Below are 14,191 nucleotides of genomic sequence, written 5' to 3'. Positions count from 1 at the left end.
AGAAAACATTCAGCTAAGTTTGAGCATTGCTTCAAGAAGGGCAAAATTACATTTTGCTGGATGAATGTACCACTTTATAACATCTTCACTTGCTCTAGCAGAGATATTTTGAAGGACTTCACTGCAACAGCTGGCTATCATCAGATCTCAAGTTCATTGCTTAAATGTATATTTTAAATACAAAGATGACCCAGAAAATAGTAATTAAATGTTAACACATGCAATGGCTACCTCAATCCAGAGACAGATGATAACAACAGCACATGGTAGAGAGAATAAGCCATGTCTACTCAGCTGGCAGAAACCCCAGTGACACCACATGAACCTGCGTGCCCTCAAGTGGCCCTTCTGAATGTCACCATCCCTGCAGGATGCCATTCACCCAAAGCTCTTTGTTTGCTCTACTTTGGTGCTAAGTCACAGCTCAGAGTGAAGCCAAGTTGCAGTGCGAAAGGAGTCAGCAGCCATGGGATGTGGGATTGCATATCACAGCAGGATATTTGAGAACAGAACTTTTCCAAAGCCCCATCTGCCTCAGAAAAGCATGCAGGCACACTACACTTGCTTTTATTATCCCTACTGCTATACTACATCAGCAACTATCTAACCTATGTTTTGGATATGGTTTCTCCTCTGATTTGTTGATCCTTTTCTAATATATAGGAATAACTGCTCATTCATAAATTTGAACTCTACATAATAAAAGCACATCTACTATGCTGTATGACATCTGTTCCTCCCCATCTCCTCATCCTTTTCATTATTACAGTTCAGAACATTGATATCCTCCACTTGGTGGCTTGCCACCAAATCCTGCCTATTCTTGCTTTATAACAGCTCTGAAATGGAAGTAGTTCTACTATTGAAACTGTCATCCATCCCTCACTTAACTTGTCTGTCAACATTTTACGGGCGTTCGGCCCAGTTCCGTGACGAATGGGATGGGGGACCCACGGACCCACGCCCCGGGAAAAGGGAAAAGGGAAAAAAGGGTAAGGAGATGGGTCTGAGAGCAAAAAAAAAACAGCGGCAACAATCTGAGGAGAAACAAACTAATTTACTAAACAAGATATTGGAATGCAAAATAACACACTATAATACAGTATAATTACAATTTAAGCTGATAAATCCAATTCAGTGAGAGAGAATGTCCTAAATCAAGGTAGACCTTACTCTACTACCGATGATAAGACGGCTGGGAAGAAAGGTGCAGCCAGGACAAGAGACGGGTGGAAAGAGAAGAGATGAGGTCTCGTGCTCTAAAAGTTTTTATCTTTTCCCTCTGGCCGCAAATGGTAAGAGAGGAGCAAAGTACCCTGGGGAATGTAGTAGTCCTTCTCTTCTGAGAACCAGGTACATACACTACATGATGTTATGATGTGGAATACCAATAACTGAAAATCATAAAACCATGACATTGTCTTACTCATTAACCATTTAATTATTACAACATAAAATGAGCCATTTCAAAACTAAGCTTATTGAGGAATGCTGAATTACCATTGTGGTTTTTTTTCAGTGCAAAATATACTACATTCTCTCTAACAAGAAATTCTAATTCATGACGCTGTTATCTCTGTCAACTAAGATCCTATTCCTCAAGAGAAATTCAATTGCAAATCATTTTCTCTCCTAAAATTACTCTGTTAAACAACTCAATATTCACTACATCTTCATCTTTTTTCCTTTTGAATAGTGGCTTAATGATTCTTCACACACATATGCTCACATACGCTTCAGTATTTTCAGTATTTCCCATACAATAATAACTGCAAGCAATATTTTATTATTAAGCATGTACCAATTAATATGAATTTGAGTATTTAAACAACAAAGTAAAATAATCATTTGAATCTGACTCAAAACTTCTTCACAAAAAGTAGCATTACAAAATATCTTCTAAGAATAATCTTCTAGCTGTTTATATTTAACCTTACTATAAATTTCCTTCCTGCTTTTTGCCTTTTCTGTTCAGAGATAGAGTCCTCTGCAGCACTGGAAACACTTCAAATTGACAATGTCTTAAACAGAACAGGACAATTCTTTGCAACATAATTAGAGGTATGGAATGTAGGATAACTCAAAATTGACAACTATAACATTGCTCAATATGCAGACAGTACTAATAATGTACAACAATGGTAAGGTTACAGCCTTAGTTGGGACCATGCCACAATACAGAATAAAAATCTCCCTCATCCTCTCTTCTACTCCTTGAGATCGCTCTTGAGGGCTCTTCTCAGTTCCTGTGGTTTCAAAGCATACAAGAGACCATGGATACATATCCTAATGTCTTATAGATGAATATGTGTCATTGTTAGTAGAAAATTTTTCATCCATATTTCCAGAAATATTAAAAGAAAATATGTATGTGTTGAAAAGTCCTCCTTTGGAGAGGTTTCATAAAAAACATGAAAACTAGAAGAATGATAATGTTACTGGCAATGGCAAAAGTATTGGTGCCCCAAACTGAAATTCATTAAAATGAAGTCAGTTTTTTTACCTACTTGCAAGCATTTTAGGTGGAGAAATTAGGTGCCAGAGACCCCAGATTTGAAAGTATGCCTTAAAGGACTGGTCCTGAAAAGTTCAAACATGAAATATAAGAGTCTGCTGGTAGGCTGAAAATCAAGGAGACATGAAAGACAAGGGTGTTAAAGACAAGTATGGGGAAAAAATGAAAAAAAAAGGGGGAAATTTGATGAGATGTAATATTCATGCACTGTATAACTCTTACTAGATGAACATAGCAGGGTCATCAATAGTGGGATCAAGCGCACCCTTAGTAAGTTTATGGAGGACGCCAAGCAGTACGGTGCAGTCGACACACCCGAGGGATGGGATGCCATTCAGAGAGACCTACACAGGCTTCAACAGTGGGCCCACGTGAACCACAAGAGGTTCAGCAAATCCAAGGTCTTGCACCTGGGTTGGGGCAACCCCCACTATCAGCACAAGCTGGAGGACAAAAGGATAGAGCACAGCCCTGCTGAAAAAGGACTTGAAGGTACAGCAGGATGGCAAACTGGACAGGAGCCAGCAGTGTTCCCTCACAGCCCAGAAAGCCAACTGTATCCTGGGCTCCACTGCAAGAAGTATGGCCACGAGGGCAAGGGGAGGTGATCCTGCCATCTACTCTGCACTGGTGAAATCTCACTTGCAGTACTGCATCCAGATACAGAGTTCTCAGTACAGGAGATATGTGGACTTGTTGGAGCGCATCCAGAGGAGGGCTGCAAAAATGATCTAAGAGATGGAATATCCACCCTTTAGAAGTTTATATAAACATTTATAAGATACCCTCCCAGCTTTCTTTTCCCCAGGCTGAACACTGCCTTGTTAATCAGCCCTTCCTCATAACAGAGATGCTTCAAGCTTCTAAGCATCTCTGTGGCCCTCCACTGGACTCTCTCCAGAAGTTCCATCTTTCTTGAACTGATGAGCCCAGAACTGGACACAGTACTCCAGATGTGGCCTCACCGGAGGCAGAGTAGAGGGGGAAGATCACCTTCCTCCACTCGCTGGCCACACTTTTTAATGCACCCCAGGATACCATTGGCCTTCTTGGCCACAAGGGCACACAGCTGGCTCATGATCAACCTGTTGTCCACCAGGACACACAAGTCCTTCTCTGCAGAGTTATAGTTGAGAGTTTTAACCAGGGTTTATGCTTCTTGAGTCTTGTATCTTCCTAGAAAAAGGCTTTGTGAAATAATACAATTTTGACCAAAGAAAATTATAGTTAATTCTGATCAAATGATCAAAATTGTGCAATGCTTGGAAAAAAATAAATTTTTATGGTGAAATCAACTGGAGCTAGAGTCAAGACAAACAGTACATAGTGTAGTTATGCATCTTGTACACATATGGTTCCACCAAATTTACTTTAGCATGACTTGGTTTTAGAATTTAACTAGTAAAAAGTAAGTTTTGCTAATGTAAGAAAGCAAATTTCCAAAAAGTGGATACAAAAACCTTGACTGTACTGCTTTTAAGACTTTTTTTATAAATGTGATGTCATGCCAGTTCACTGAGTTGTGAACTGCCATTCTTTCTTGAGATATTTAGAAAAGCAAGTATCATTGTGTCAGATTATTGTCAGTAAGATATATTATACGCTTTTTTGAATATTCTTTTCTTCTACTGCACTATAATGAATGAACATATTCTTTCTTTCAAGCATACTCATTTGCCTTTTTTTATTCCGTGGTTGAATGATTTATAAATGCAAGAAGTTATTAAAATCATAGGAGGAAATCTGAAACAAGCAGAAAGAATAAAACATTGTTTGGTCAAAACCTGCACTTCTAGATGAAACACGGAAAAAAAAATGATGTTTCAAGGTGATTACTTTAAAAAGGAATAGCTTTAATACAAGTTCAGAAAAATATAGGAAGCTTACAGAGGAAAGACAGGAAAATTAGGATAAATATGAAAATAAAGAGCATATAGCTTTCTCCTGAGCTACAGTTCCACAGTTCACAAGACTTATATTTATTACAAATAAAAAAGCTTGCTTTCTAAAATTAATTTACACATAGAAGTAAATGTTGTCCTATCAAAAAAAGTTGGAAAAGCCATTTATTACAAAATAGCAAATATTTAAACATATTATCTTACAGTTACATGTAGCTATAGCTGCGTTTGCTCTTTTAAATTGCTTTGATATTATATAGACAATCACTCATTTGACTTAACACTTCATTTTCCTATTTCTTTCACAGAACAAGACATAATACTGTCTGGATTCCACAGATTTAAGCAAGTTATGGCATGGAAATATGCTCCTCCCTGACCCCACCCTCCTCCTTTGGCCTGAAAGTTATGCCTAAGACCTTGCTCAGGACTGGTAACATAGTCTTGCTAAATACTCCGATTATGAGTCAACCATCTTACCTCATAAATAGCGAACAGTCCAAGAGCCCTTTGAGCTCTAATCCTAATGACAGAGCTGCATGTGAGCTCCCCAATTCCTTCTAAATATTATGAAGCTTGAGTTACTATAGTCTCAGGGTAGATTATGTGGAATATTTTCAGGAGATGACTTATTGAAAGTCCCACCTCTTGTGAGAAGGTAAACCTCCAAGGAAAGCTACATGACATACGGCTTCAGGCGTCAGCAAACACCAGGGGAGCCTGCTATGCTGACTCTAGGAAAAAAAAAAACATAGAGTGTGGAGCAGGGTGGAGGTACTGTGGTCAAATCCCATGGCCGTCCTTCAGGGATGGAGACTTGATCATACAATCACTGAATCATTTGAGTTGGAGAGGACTCTTAAAGGCCATCTACTCCAACTCCCCTGCAGTGAATGAGGATATCTGCAGCTAGATAAGGGGTGCTCAGAGCCCTGTCCAGCCTGACCATGAATGTCTCCAAGGACAAGGCTTCCATCATCTCTCAGGGCAACATGTCCCCAGTGCTTCACAACCCTTACCATAAAAAACTTTTTCTTATATTCAATCTAAATCTCCCCTCTTTTAGTTAGAAAAAATTCCCCCTTGTCATATCACAGCAGACCCTAATAAAGAGTGTCTCCTTCTTTCTTGATGATACTATTGGAAGTGATAAACTATGCTGTTTTCCAGAGCCTGCTCTCAGCCAGCAGTTTTCCATCTTTCTGTCAAAAACATGTTCTCTGTGTAAAATCTGCAAAGTTTGACTGAAGTCACCCAAGCTCCACTTCAGTGTAAGATAACAGCATTAAAATTATCTAAGAGAGAAGGAATCTTGGGGAAAGTACCATTGCAGACAAGTTGGAAGAACACCACTGGCTTCTGGGACCAGTCAATGGGCTGAGCCTCTCTTCACCCCACATAGGGACGCCTATTGGATGAGATACGCACACTAAGCTATACTGAGTGCTTCCCCAGGAAACACAGAAATCCTGTAGAGTTATTCCATTATTTAACACATTTGCAGTTGACTATATTATTGAAGCTTTTGGTTAACCTCACATGTTTTGTAGGCAGTATATTTATCACTGGTAACTCAAAAGAATCTGCAATCTGTTGCTTTAATAAACCGTGCTATTCACTAATCTAGCCATGAGAGGTCTCATTGGGCACTGCCATATTTCTTAAGGGTGGTTGTGAGAGCCAATTTGAACACAACTAGACGAACTGGACAGTGTGCTATTTGTAATTGTGATAGTTCGTATTTTGAATAAGACTACACTCATAGTGCTGAACTGGACATCCCTCAGAAGCCAAGCTCAGCCACCCTCTGCCCTTCTGATATCTGAGGACAAGCTGGAATGTGGGGGGGGGGGGAGGGGCCAGGGAGAGGCATATTTTCTGCCAAACTTCTTTGACCTTTTCAAATGACACAGGGTAGCAAGTGGTGAAAACTTTTGTCTATATCTGAGAAATCACTGGGCAATTTAGCTCTTGACTTGAATAAACTGTTTACTCATTTTTCAAACAGAGCATCAGTTGCTCAGTTTATCTTCAGCTTAGTTGTTTGATGGCAAATGCAAATATTTTCACAATAATAAATGAAATTTGTATTACTCATATTAAATGTACTTCTTTTCAATGTTTGGAGTCATAAAGCTCCAAGTGAAATGCAACAGCAAGGCACATTTATAGAATTACACATTACAGAAGTTTGAGTTTCTAGTCCAGTTAATGAATTTAAAGTAAAAATTCTCTAATTAGTTCTGAAACTATGTAGTATTTTAACCCACTTAACACTTCTTTTCTCTGTTCAGTAAAAGCCACTGTAGGTGCTTTCTCCACATGAGTTTTGCCCAACTCAACAGGCATCAGAAGTGGGCAGTGAGTAAGGTCACAAGTGTCATGTACTGATCTTCAATCTATTTCTTATGTTTTGCAAAGGAAAAATTTGGAAATATTTTAATTAGCACATCAACTACTACACATGTTGTTATGTATACAGTGTGTGCTTGCACTAACTCTGCCACAATTTCCTTCTCCATGACCTCTGCAGGCCTTAAGATGCGATGACCATCTTCTGACAAAAACACTGCAACACCTCTCGCCTTCAAATTTCCTGAGCAACCATACTACCTCTACCTTATTTCACTTCAATTCATTCTAAAGATCCAAACACTCTTTTAGTATTTGTTTTCCTCCAAATTATATCATGGTATCTCCCCCAATTCTTCCTCCACCAGTTTTCTTCCCATTATCTCCATATGTGCTGCAACTGCACACATGAATCTACCTTACAAAAAGTCATGATACCTCTCTATCAAGGGAGGTGCTCAAAAAGACAAAGTTCAATTTAATAAGGCTAATCTCATCAGCTCCGACAGTCAATAAAGGCATACCGACACCTTTACACAAGGATTCAGAGCACAAACTTCATCTCTTCACCAATTATAGGAGTACAGAATATTGAGTATGGGAAAAGCAGCACAAACAGATTCTGAAAATAAACTTGCAGCAAAAGAAGGGCTAAAAAATTTATGTACAGCCAGTGTTCAACAGGGTGATGGACCTAGTGACCAAGGACATCACAGGTAAGACAGGTAGATGATGCTTTTTCTACTCCAGTTTTTCTTTTAATTTCTGCCCCTAGACCTTGAGGATCCTAAACAATTTGCAAAGCAAAGCATTCCTATGTTTGAGGACGACTGACCTAGACTGCAAGTAAGCCAAATGGATCCACAGCCCCGAAACCCTGCATCCAGGGTATAGAGGGAGCTGGCAGACATCACTACAAGGATGTTCTCCATCAGCTCTGACAGTGCACCATAACTAGGGAAATTTTTATCCACAGGAAACAGATGTGCCCAAGTTTTTAGCTCCCCATTGGCTTCAGCGTAAATTATCACATCTTACTTAAACTAAATGACAATCACTGCATCAATTTAAAACATGTATTTTTACCTGCTCTGTGAAACTAATCCAATATAATAAAATGATTTTGATGACTTTTGATCTTGTAAAGTCAAAGGAAAAACCCTTGAGTTCAACAAGATCAGCATTTGTTTGTTTCCTGACAGGCTAACTGAACTTCAGTTAACTGGCAAAAAACTATACTTTGTTAACAGACTTTTGCTTCTTAAATAATAGAAACTGATTATATTTGTATTCCAGCAACACATTCGGTAAGATTTATCAAAACAAAGAGTAATCATTGCCCATCAAAAACACTCAGAATTAGGTTTTTTGTCCAGTATAATTTCCTCTTTCCTTGCCTGAATGTATAAGAAAATCTCTGCTTAAATGGAAAAATTAGCACATACATTCCCTAGGGAGTAGCTCATCTCCTGGCATAGGACTTATTATGGACTGAAATAGAATACTGCATTGTTTGCTGTAGCGTATCTTTGATGCTGAGCTCTAGAATTTCAATGTAAACCATTTTCAGTAGTTTTCCCCTCAATCAATATATTTTATATATACAAAACAAAATTCCCATTTTGCTCATTTGCAATTACAGTTAATTAAAATTAAGGCTCTATAATTAAAACTGGTTTTTGTAGCACTACACTATAAATATGTCTAATTGCCACAGATGAAGCAAATAATTCTACTTTAGTATTTCTGTTTAATTAGATACACATAGTAAATATTAACTGGGGAGGTTTTTAGTAAAGGTATAAAATACTTGGTCACCTCCAAAGGCAAGGAGAGGATCTTGATCCAGAATAGTATATTCGGTCCTCTTATGCTTTGATGTTCTTACATTTATTTTACCATTACTGGTATCTTCTCATTCAATTTTTTAAACAAAAGATTCCTATGTTAGCACTTATTAGCCACATAATTCTTAAAGCAACATGAAATGTCAGTCTTTACAAACTACTGAATAACTGTTGGCTGCAACATATAATTAATGCACTTCAGCAGGAATGTAGTCTAAAGGACTGTACTAACATAGTAGTAAGAGCCAGCAAGACCAAACTGGAATACCTGCACCATTTTGGATACCATATTACAGGAAAGAGTTCTACAAAATGAGAAATAAATCACAAGAGAGCAGCAGAGATCATATAGTCTCTACTGTATTTTCCACTTAAAGCATACTAAAGTCACTTTTGTGAATTATACTGAGTCATATTCAATTCATCTTACTTCTGCCATAGCAACTTCTACAAATTAGTCATGTGGATATATTCTCTAGATAAAAGAGAAAATTCCCCTGTTCACCCTTAGTATTTATTTTAGGGTATCATAAATTTTCATGTGGAGCACCTTGTTTAAAGAGGATCCCAGATTAGATGAAGATAAGGTCTTCTTTAATGTATATAATTTAGTAGGAATACGGACCACCGAAGGATCATGGAGTCAAGCCCCTTACAAGCATAGATATCATCTCAAATATTTCCTGTAAATATTTTAGGCTCTGACTTAAAGGAAGCCACTTTATTGTTGGGATTTTCTTTTCTCTCACTAATCCTACTGAAAAACTAATCCAAAATTTGATTGTTCTCTCAGAAAAATTCATCTACTTTTCAATCTAAACTGAATAATTGGGCAACCTATATCTATTTGATTCTGTTTGGAAATCAGAATTGTCTTTCAAATTAAGTAGCACTTTCCCGTGACAATGTTTACTTGCAACACTCAAATACATAGCAATTATGCATGCACTCAATCTTTATTTTGTTGACCTACATCAAGCTAATTCCATTTCCTGCTACATCCATACATTACGCCTACCACAGAACAAAACTATATAGTAATCCCACTTGTCAGTGTTCATAGTAAAATGATTAGCAACTATTTTGTGTTAAAACGCACATTGTTGGCTATCTCACTGGTGCACTTATATCCCAGACACCACCTAGGAATTAATGACTCTTCTGGAGCCAGAGATAAGTCTCCTGCCTTTGCAGGCTTTTCTTAATCAGCTGTCGGGAAGTGAGAGTCTGATTTATGAACTGAAAGAACTGTGTTGAAAGATCCTATTTCAAACCTCAACTCTCTCCAAGGACACTGACTCTCACAATGAAGTGCTGTGGAGATGGGAAAGTTTGGGAGTGAAAAAACTTTTGAGCATATCCAGCACCCTAATCCAAAGTAAAAAGGTTTTTAAAAGAATCTGTAATAGCAAATAAAGGCTGCATGAGCTTGGGTGATGAGAGGATAGACACCTCCTCCTTTTCTTTTGCTCCACATACTGGTTAAGAGTACTCCTTGAACTCATTTAAGCTTGTGGTTTGGCTTTACTTTCAAAAATGTATTAGCTCTGGAGGAACACTATGCAGCTTCTTAGGAAAGCCAAGTCCTGCACTTTGGCCACAACAACCCCAGGCAATGCTACAGTCTTGGGGCAGAGTGGCTGGAAGACTGTGTGGAAGAAATGGACCTGGAGGTGTTGGCTTTATTGCTCAGCTGAACACGAGCCAGCAGTGTGCCCAGGTAGCCAAGAAGGTCAGTGACATCCTGGCTTATATCAGAAAAAGTGCAGCGAGCAGGAGCAGGGAGGTGATCATCCCTCTGTACTCAGCACTGGCGAGGCCACACTCAAGTGCTGTGTTCCATTTGGGGCCTCTCACTACAAGAAAGATACTGAGGCCCTGGTGCATGTAGAGAGAAGGGAAGTAGTACAGCATGTTGCCATGCTGGCTTAATCACAAGTTACTCTATGTCTTTAAGCTTGAGAATTTTGAAAATTGGCCAATTATTAAACCTGAGAATAGTACCCACTCCTTGTTGAAACTCAAGTAACTGGCTGAAACAATGTTCAAAACATAGTAATCACCTCTCAATCACCTCTCTGGAGGAGATTTCAGAAAACCTGAATCAAACAGGATCCATACATATGCTACAGGTCTTCAGTAAGACTTTTGCTGTTGTCATCACACATAACATTCTAAATGCAAACTAAAGAAACGGGTTGAATGAAACTTTGAAGAGGGAGTAGAACCAGATGGAAAATTGTTGTTATAAATCCAAAGTTATAAGGACACGTTGCTCAGAAAATCTGACTTAGACCTGATATTATTTAATTATTTTCACTAAGTTTTGTGTATGATAGAGTAGAAACTCCACATTTCACTTATTCATACTGGGAGTAATCAAAAACAGGAGGAAAGCAACGTTAGGCTTATGACTGTACCTGAAATGAAATGGTCTAATATAAATGCTGTACAATTTGACAGTAAGTAAAAAGTTTTATCCCTAAGTAAGAATACGCAAGCATACATTAAAATATGGGATTGGTCTAGGTTAGGCTGAAAGGAACAGATAGGAAATAATACTGGGGCTACACAATCTTGTAGTGACACATATGCCCTGCACTTCAAAAACAACACAGACCAAGTGGAATTGGTCTAGCAGATGACAACAGAACTGATCAAAAGTCTGGAAGATGTGAAATGAAGTGTGAGCAGGCTTTGTTTGGTCTAGAGGGAACTTCAGTGTTGGTGTTCAAATTATAGCATAAAAGGAAGGGATCTCTATTCAGATGTAGGATTGCTAAGCACCCTGCAGCTCTGAAGACCCTAAAACTTGTTGGTAAGAAGTTATTTATAGCAGAGATTACTTAGATATTCTATTCTTTAACATTTCTTCATCATATACATATATAAAACATATATATCTGTTATGTAAGATAATATATAATTTTGAAATAGATACGCATAGGTATAAAGATTCAAAGTTCCCCCATATGCCTTAGAGGCTGGTGCTAAAATGTAAGCAGGTAGAGCTGAAGTGCTCTGTAAATAAAAAGACAAAACTATCTGTGGAGATTCACAGAAAATATACCAAATAATCAAAGACAGTGATGGCAGTAAAAGTGAGTAGAAGTGGAAAAAGCCCACAATGATCATCTCCTAAATATTTCATTTTGCAGCACTTGACAGGTACAAATAAGATTTATTTCTAAGTCCTGGACAAACTTTTTTTTTTTTTTAATCAGAAGATGCACATCAAAAACCAAATAAAAATTATGTCACCTTTACCTTTAGAACTGTATTCTGAAGTTACTGTAGAAACTGATGCATCCTCTGGGCCTGCCCTGGAGGTATTTCTGGGACCTGCACTGCCATAGCTTTTTGCTTATGTACAGCTGAAAAGTGTTTTCTCCGAGCTGATTTATTACATTGTGCAAATGCTTTTACACAGAAGTGGTTAAAAACAATCTGATTCTAGAGAGGATTCTGTTGTCCACAGCCTGGCTAAAAGTTCATCTGTTGATGTGAAGCTGCAAGGGTAATGGTCTGACTAACGTTTTCCTCAGGGAACAGCAGGAGATTTTCCTCTCTCCCCTCAAAAGCAGTTCAGCAGCAGTTCATTTGTTTGATGGAGAGAAAGCACACAGCACAGCCCAAACAATCATTTCTCAGGCTCCCCATTTCATTTGTCATTCTCCCTACTTCTTACTAGAAATTTCACTCCAGCAATAAAACCAGTGGCTTATTCAATAATGAAGCAGCTGCCCATCACTGAAAAGGGAATGACAAGCAAATAGAAAAGTTTAGGGAAATGTAGGGAAAAAGTAGTGTATGCAGGAAAAAAAGGTCCAAGGAGGAAAGGCGATCTGGAATACTGCAACTGAGTCTGCTTAAAGGAGATTTATCAGAAACAACAAATAAAAGGTTAGAGAACTCTGTTTGCTTGTAAATTTCAAATGAAGAAATGTGATTCATATCCTTTCCTAAGAAAACAAAAGGAGAGAAACAAGTCCTTTTCCATCCCAGAACCTGCTATATACAATACCTGGAAGGCAAAGAAAACAGCATTTTTAACATTATAAGCATTATAAGATGGTATGACGTGACAGATGACACCTAGAACCACCTAGAACTGAGTCGAGACTGCTTAGTATGGAGTGCCTTTTACCATGATTTTATTTGAGGATTAGTATAATTTGAAGCTTCAAAAGACTACCACAGAACTGGTTTTCCAGGACTGAAGATACTGTTGTACCTGAGGACACAAATAATTTCATGTTGGCTGCTGGAAACTTTTGACAATAAGACTGGACATTACATATAAGATTTGAAGTTTAATTTTAAGGTCACTATTGAAAATCTGAACTGTTATTGTCCAGTACTTGATGATCTTACTCAGAATTCTATTTATGTCCACAAAACTACATCCTTTATACTTACACATTGCTACTGAAATATTTTTTCTCCACTGTAAAAGAAAATGCAGAATGCATTCCAACTTCGAAATACACTTGAAGTGTAATTGCTTAGTTTCACTGTGATAGCTGCTGGGAAATGCTTTTCAGAAAACTTCCTTGCAGAGGTTATGTGCCCACCAGAGGGAACTCCTTCCTAAGCCTGGCACTTGGTAACATCAGTCCCCAACATTCTTAGCTTCTCAATAAAAATTTCACAGCTCCAAGTTCCCTATATGTTTACTTGGAAGTACCTTTTGAAGCTTCACCATACACTTTTCTCTCTGGGGGGGAGACTGTCCAAAATTGTTTGGTTTCAGCAATACCAGACAACAGTAAAGCAACGATCAAATAGTCTTAATTATTCAAATTAAAACCAGTATTTTAGCTAAAAGACTGTAAAAAAAGGTTAAAAGTCAATTAAATATAAAGCATGACTTCAAAATAAATTTCATAACTGGCTATATTGCTAACTGATATGCATTTCTTACATAAACACCTAAGGTATAGATGTTTTACAGCCTTCATTGCCATGTGGTTTATAGAACTACCCCACTATAAACTTATTGCAAGGGATAGTTTAAATTCTGTATCTATTTCTACAGTCTCATTCATCCTTATTCTCAGAGTAGATAAGAAACTCTGTGATTCTGAAGGTACTTATATGCCTTTGGAGTTGGACCTTAAACTATCTCCATAGGTCTATCTGAGCTTGTATGCTTGTAAACGTCCTGTGTCTTGTTCCCTCCTCAGTTAGCCAGGCAGTGCCTAACTTTGTCACTGAATCTGATAGTTCTTTCTGAAGGTCACTCTATAAGCACTGAAAGCTGTTTCTCCTCTGAGAAATGTAATGCCCTGCTCTCCTGGGCAAATGCTTGCTGCCCACCTCAAACTGTACATTTTATGGAGCTACTACTGTTGTACAGCACACAGGTTAGGGAAGCAGCCCATTGTGCTGCCTCTGGTGAGTTATCAGCTTCTATTACTCACCTCATTAGGAGCAGACTATCAGCAGTTGCTATCACAGAAGACTATTCTAGATAACAATTGCTAGATGATTTGCAGCCTCAAGCAAGCTTCTCTGTTCTACTCACCAGTTACCACTGGAGTTCCTCTGTTAATAAGCTACTGAAGTTAGCAATC

At 38.2% G+C, this 14,191-nt stretch overlaps 1 protein-coding gene across 3 annotated transcripts in view; it reads right to left on the bottom strand.

The window, feature by feature from the left end:
* The window catches only part of TRPC6 (transient receptor potential cation channel subfamily C member 6), a 101,563-nt gene that overhangs the window by 37,912 nt on the left and 49,460 nt on the right, over positions 1-14,191 (bottom strand). The window lies entirely within an intron of this gene.

This window comes from Numida meleagris, chromosome 1, assembly GCF_002078875.1.
Source record: "Numida meleagris isolate 19003 breed g44 Domestic line chromosome 1, NumMel1.0, whole genome shotgun sequence".
In the NCBI taxonomy this organism is placed as follows: Eukaryota; Metazoa; Chordata; class Aves; order Galliformes; family Numididae; genus Numida; species Numida meleagris.
The sequence above is the reverse complement of the archived record's forward strand: the minus strand, read 5'-3'. Positions and strand labels throughout refer to the sequence as shown.